Raw genomic sequence first — 5,925 nt, 5'->3', positions numbered from 1 at the left:
TACTTACAATTCCTCCATCCTTCTGCCTGATGCGGCTTTGTTGTTAACCCTAACCGGCTCTCACAAAGGATGGTGGTGACCCTTGGGAAATGAGCGATGGGGTGTGGACAGCGTAGACCTCTCCTCAGACATGGAGTTCTAAGTGTCCTACTGATTGATGGAAGGTCAGCATCTTTACCTATAAAAATAGTACAATTAATTTATTCTTTTAATTTCCCTGGGGATGTAGCCAGGGAGAAATTTTACAAATCTCACTTCTTTTATGTCTCACTGGAGGTTTGCCCTAGTTTGTGGGTATGTTGACTTCTGAATAAGAGGACAAACATTTATAAAACAGCTACTACTTGTTAGTTGCTCCATCAAAAGAACTTTATAGAATTGAACCCTGCAGTGACACTAAGAGGTAGTTCCTGTCCATTTTGCGTGGAGAAAACTAAGACTGAAAAGACATTTATGAACCTGACTTGCCTAAGGGCACTGTTCTTGGAAGTTTTGGGAATGGGATTTAAAACCAGATTTGACTGCAATGTCAATATATTTTTAGCTTTGCTCTGCAGGCCTCCCCCCCACCTCCTGCCCTGCCCCATTTTATTAAATTTGCGAGCATACGAAAGAGTTGAAAGTACTATACAGTGAACAGCCATGTACCTACCACTTAGATGGTACTATGAACATTTTGCTATATTTGCTTTATCATACATATGTGTTTATTCTATCAGTCCCTCTATCAATTCATCTTATTTCTTGATGTATTCAAAGTAAGTTCAAGACATAAGTACAGTTCAGTCCTAAATGTTTCAGTTTGCATACCAGATTAGAGTTCATGTTTATGGTTCCTTTTTTTTTTGAGGTAAACTTTACATACAGAGAAATACAGAAATCCCCAGTCTTGACACATGCACACACCTGTGTAACCTAAATCCTTGTCAAGATATAGAACATGATCATCACTTCAGGAAGTAAGTCCCCTCTTGCCCCTCTCCAGATACCTCTCCAGGCATCATGGTTTGATTTTTTGCTTTCCTGGTGGCTCGCCTGGTAAAGAATCCACCTGCAGTGTGGGAGACCTGGGTTTGACCCCTGAGTTGGGAAGATCCCCTGGAGAAGGGAAAGGCTACCCACTCCAATCTTCTGGCCTGGAGAATTCCATGGACTGTATAATCTATGGGGTCACAAAGAGTCGGACAAGATTGAGTGACTTTCACTTTGACTTTAGTTTCTATATGGTGCAGTCTTAAATAATGTTGCCTGTTGTTTTCAGATTGACTTTTCCTTGTATTATTAATTCAAGGCAGTATTTATTGAGGTATGTGGCAGGCACAGTGCTGGGTGCGGGGAGAACAGGAGGGGAGGAAAAAGACATTGGCTTATGTGGAGAGAGAGATGTTAATCAGCTCATCACGGGAATGAGTATCCCATTACCAGCAGAGGTGAGAGCTGAAGGGGGAGCACAGGGTGCTGGGGGAGGCTTGGTGAGTGAGGAGGACGATGGTCAGGGAAGACTCGTCCAGTATTCTAGTGTGGCAACAACTGGCTAAGTTTGAGCAGTGGCAGCTCCTTTAGGCGGGGAGGGGGCATCTGTCACAACCCCTACCCATCCCACTTCAGTCATGTCTTGGCTGAGATGGATTTACTGTGGTGACAACCTAACCTCCAAGTCTATAATAGCTTAAAGCCCTGGAGTTTTACTTCTCACTCACATAGAGACCAACAAGTGCTCCTAACTGGCCAGGCACTTGCTACCACGTGGTGATTTCAAGGACCCAGGGTCTTGTCTTTGTAGTCTCTCCATTGTCAATCTGTGGCTTCCAAGGCTGCTGTTCTTATCTGCATTCAGCAGATAGAAGTGGAAAGAGAACGGGGAACAGATCTGGAAGGCTGTGCACCATCCTGCCCACTTTCCATGGATTAGGCTCAGCAGCTTGGCCGTGTCTGCCTGCAGAAAGAAGCTGGAAAACATGGGATGAACCCGAAAGAAAAGAGAACAGGTTTGATGAACAGCCAGCCAGTAATCTGATCCAACACACTTATTTTACCTGCATGGCCTCTTTAGGCATTTGAGTGTGCTTAAAACTGATTTAACAGCCATGGGCTTTGGAGATAAGGAAACCTGGGTTCAAATCACTGTAACATCAGTTCCAGCAGGATGGGGACTTAATCTATTTTGGTCACTGCTGTGTACTCAGTGCCTGGTATACAGTAAGTGTTCAACAAGCTTTTGTTGAACTTATGTACAGAATTCTCAAAATTCGATAATAAGGAAATCAACAAACATAAAATGGGTAAAAGACCTGAATGTGCATGTGTGCTTAGTTGCTCAGTTGTGTCCGACTCTTTGCGACCTCATGGACTGTAGCCCGCCAGGCTCCTCTGTCGATGGGATTTTCCAGGCAAGAATACTGGAGTGGGTTGCCATTTCCTTCTTCAGGGAATCTTCCTGACCCAGGGATCGAACCCGTGTCTTCTGAGTCTCCTGCATTGGCAGGCAAATTCTTTACTGCCAAGCTACCTGGGAAGGCTTGAATATTCTTCACCAAAGAATAAATTAAATTAAGTACATGAAAAGATGCTCAACATCATTAGTCATTAGGGAAATGTAAATTATTACCACAAGATACCACTTCATACTAAAATACTGGGTAATATTTTGTAGAAATTTAAAATTACCAGTGCCAGTTGCTGTTGAGGATTTGGAGCAGTTGAACTCGTATATTGCTGATCAGAATGAGATATGTATAACCATCTAAGAAATGATTTCTTTTAAATATACATTTACTCTGTTACTCAGCAATTCTACTCCCAGGCATTTATCCTAATAATAATGAAATAAATGAAAACTTATGTTCATGTAAAAATATGAATATTTATAATAGCATTATTCATAATCAAAGTTAGCAACCCAGATATCCTTCATCATGTAAATTGATAAACAGACTATGATATATCATTATAGATTAATGGTATATAAGTTTTTTGATAATAAAAAATATACCCCTTTGCAAACAAAACAAACAAAAAACAAACCTTTGTTGGTTAGATGAATGAATTCCCCTTCTGTCCTGGGCAATGATAATAGCCACTATTTACTTAGTGCTTATCATGTACTTCTGGTGGTAGGCTGGGAATTGTCTCAGAAAAAAGGTGCTAAGATTTGGACATGGATGGTGGCCACAGGATTAGAAAGAAGAGTAAATGGCTAAATTCTTTTTCTCTTGTCTCCCACTTTCAGTGTTTTTCTGAAAATACGGGAACTCCCTTTCATCTATATACTGATGAGGAAATTTAATGTATTTTCTTATTGGCTCACTGCTAGGGTTAAAAAACAAAAAAATCAGCTATTTTCAACCTCTGTAGTTTTGGAAGACAGATGGTTGCTCCTTAAAGTGAGATTTTCCTTCCTGTGTGTAAAACAAATTCTGATTATATTGTACTCCTTTGTACTTCAAATGGATGGTGATCAGCTAGCTGTCTTTTGTTTGTCAAAAAAGTTTGTGTGGTTTTCAAAGTCATCCTGATGTCTTTCAGCAGAATACAACATGGAGGCCAGAAGCTCTGATAGTTTTCCTATGGTTTGAGTTTTTTATTGTGGCACCTTTAAAGTAATTTTTTGTTGTTATTGTTGTGATGCATTTCTTTGAGGGTAGGTAGCCTATTAGATGGAGAAGGCAATGGCATCCCACTCCAGTACTCTTGCCTGGAAAATCCCATGGATGGAGGAGCCTGGCGGGCTACAGTCCATGGGGTCGCTAAGAATCGGATGCGACTTCACTTTCACTGTTCACTTTAATGCATTGGAGAAGGAAATGGCAACCCACTCCAGTGTTCTTGCCTTGAGAATCCCAGGGACGGGGGAGCCTGGTGGGCTGCCGTCTATGGGGTCACACAGAGTTGGACACGACTGAAGCAACTTAGCAGCAGCAGCAGCAGCAGCAGCCTATTAGAAGTACTAACCTAATCTGTTGGATCATAGACTTTCAAGGGACTTGTGATCTATGCTGTTACTGTGTATTATGACTTAGGTCCCAAACTTGGATTGGTAGTCAGAAAGCTCCTAGCCTTGCTAGGAATCAAAAGTTGGGAAGCCAGATGGAGCTCTAGCTACAAGAGCATCTGAGGTTAAAGGTTACTCGGGCTGAACTGCAGTGGAGTTTTTTTCCTTCGGTAGCGCTGGATCTTAGAGGACCAGAGTAGACTCTTATACTGGTGTGGTGACACTTGGAAGAAATATCTCAGTTTTATGTTCATATCGGTCTTATTGTGGTCAGGAATATACTCAGAGTCGTGCACAGGCACTCAGGTGACAAATGTTTCCCCCAGTGGTTTAGCCTGGGAGGTGTTCTGGAAGGTTACTCTGATTGCATCCCGGGTGGCATCCGAGGTAATGGTGAAGAGCGGGACGTCATTTAGGGATGCCATCAGGTCTACCCCTGGTGCATCCCCACCCTGTCTTGGTCATAGAACAGGGAGGGACGAGTAGGTCGCCTCCATTGGTAAGGGACAGACTAAGTCTGACCAGGGAAGGAAAGCTTTGGTGTAAAGTCTGTCTACACCCCCATCTAGAGCAAGGAGGGATGCCTCTGATAGAAAGATGGTGCTGGTCGCTATTTTCTCTCTTACGGATGTGAGCTAACCATTCCAGCCTCACTCCTTTGAAGTGTATCCTAAAAAACTGGGATAGATTTGATCCCCAGAGCTTAAAGAAGACACACCTGGTCTTTCTGTATGATACTGCATGGCCACGGTATCCATTGGAGGAAGGATGAATGGTGGCCAGTTGGAGGGTCTCTTAAGTATAATACTGTTTTACAATTAGACCGGTTCTGTAGAAAACAAGGGATATGGGTAGAAGTAGCATATGTGTGTTTGGAGAAGGCAGTGGCACCCCACTCCAGTACTCTTGCCTGGAAAATCCCATGGATAGAGGAGCCTGGTAGGCTGCAGTCCATGGGGTCCCTAAGAGTTGGACAAGACTAAGCAACTTCACTTTCATTTTTCACTTTCGTGCATTGGAGAAGGAAATGGCAACCCACTCCAGTGTTCTTGCCTGAAGAATCCCAGGGACGGAGCCTGGTGGGCTGCCGTCTATGGGGTCGCACAGAGTTGGACATGATGAAGTGACTTAGCAGCAGCAGCAGCAGCAGCAGCAGCAGGTTTGAGGCTAACTGGAAGGAATTGATTGTATTTTTTCTTTTTCCATAGGAATACAATACTTCTTCCATATCTTATTACCCCTGGCACTGCATCTTTGCTAGTTACTATGGGACTATACAGGCTGAAGACCTCAGCTAGAGCAATTGAAGGTGGTAACCCAGAATTCTGGGCAGCAGGAGGTGTAACTACCTTTGTGTGAAGAATACCCTATCCTGTGGCCATCAGGGCATTAGAAACCCACAATTCCACTCATTGAAGGGAGCTGCCAATGGTCCAGCAGCTTAGCTTCAAGTCTCTGTTTCCCCAGACTCTAGTCTTTTGTCAGAAAACTATCCATAAGAAGATGGAAGGATGAAATAAACAGAGATGTATAAGTGAGGTCACTCAGTCGTGTCCGACTCTTTGTGACCCCATGGACTGTAGCCTACCAGGCTCTTCTGTCCATGGGATTTTCCAGGCAAGAGTACTGGAGTGGGTTGCCATTTCCTTCTCCAGAGGATTTTCCCAACCCAGGGATCGAACCTGGGTCTCCTGCATTGTAGGCAGACGCTTTACCATCTGAGCCACCAGAGAAGTCGAGAGGATGGAAGGATGAAATAAACAGAGATGTATAAACACGTAACCAAAAGAAATGGATTGTTAAGATACTGTGTTTACACTAATAATGAGAAAACAGAAAGAGAAATTAAGGAAACAATTCCATTCACCATTGCAACGGAAAGAATAAAATACTTGGGAATATATCTACCTAAAGAAACTAAAGACCTATATATA

General features: G+C 43.0%; 1 non-coding gene across 1 annotated transcript; it reads right to left on the bottom strand.

Annotated features, from left to right (window-relative positions):
- Positions 1-5,652: 5,652 nt before the first annotated feature.
- TRNAC-ACA (transfer RNA cysteine (anticodon ACA)) lies at positions 5,653-5,724 on the bottom strand. Its single transcript has one exon. It is a non-coding gene; the product is annotated as a tRNA-Cys (tRNA).
- Between the last annotated feature and the right edge of the window lie 201 nt (positions 5,725-5,925).

The sequence above is a fragment of the Bos mutus genome, chromosome 15 (genome assembly GCF_027580195.1).
Source record: "Bos mutus isolate GX-2022 chromosome 15, NWIPB_WYAK_1.1, whole genome shotgun sequence".
NCBI classification, from domain to species: Eukaryota; Metazoa; Chordata; class Mammalia; order Artiodactyla; family Bovidae; genus Bos; species Bos mutus.
Note: the sequence above shows the minus strand (reverse complement) of the source record. Positions and strands in the feature narration are given on the sequence as shown.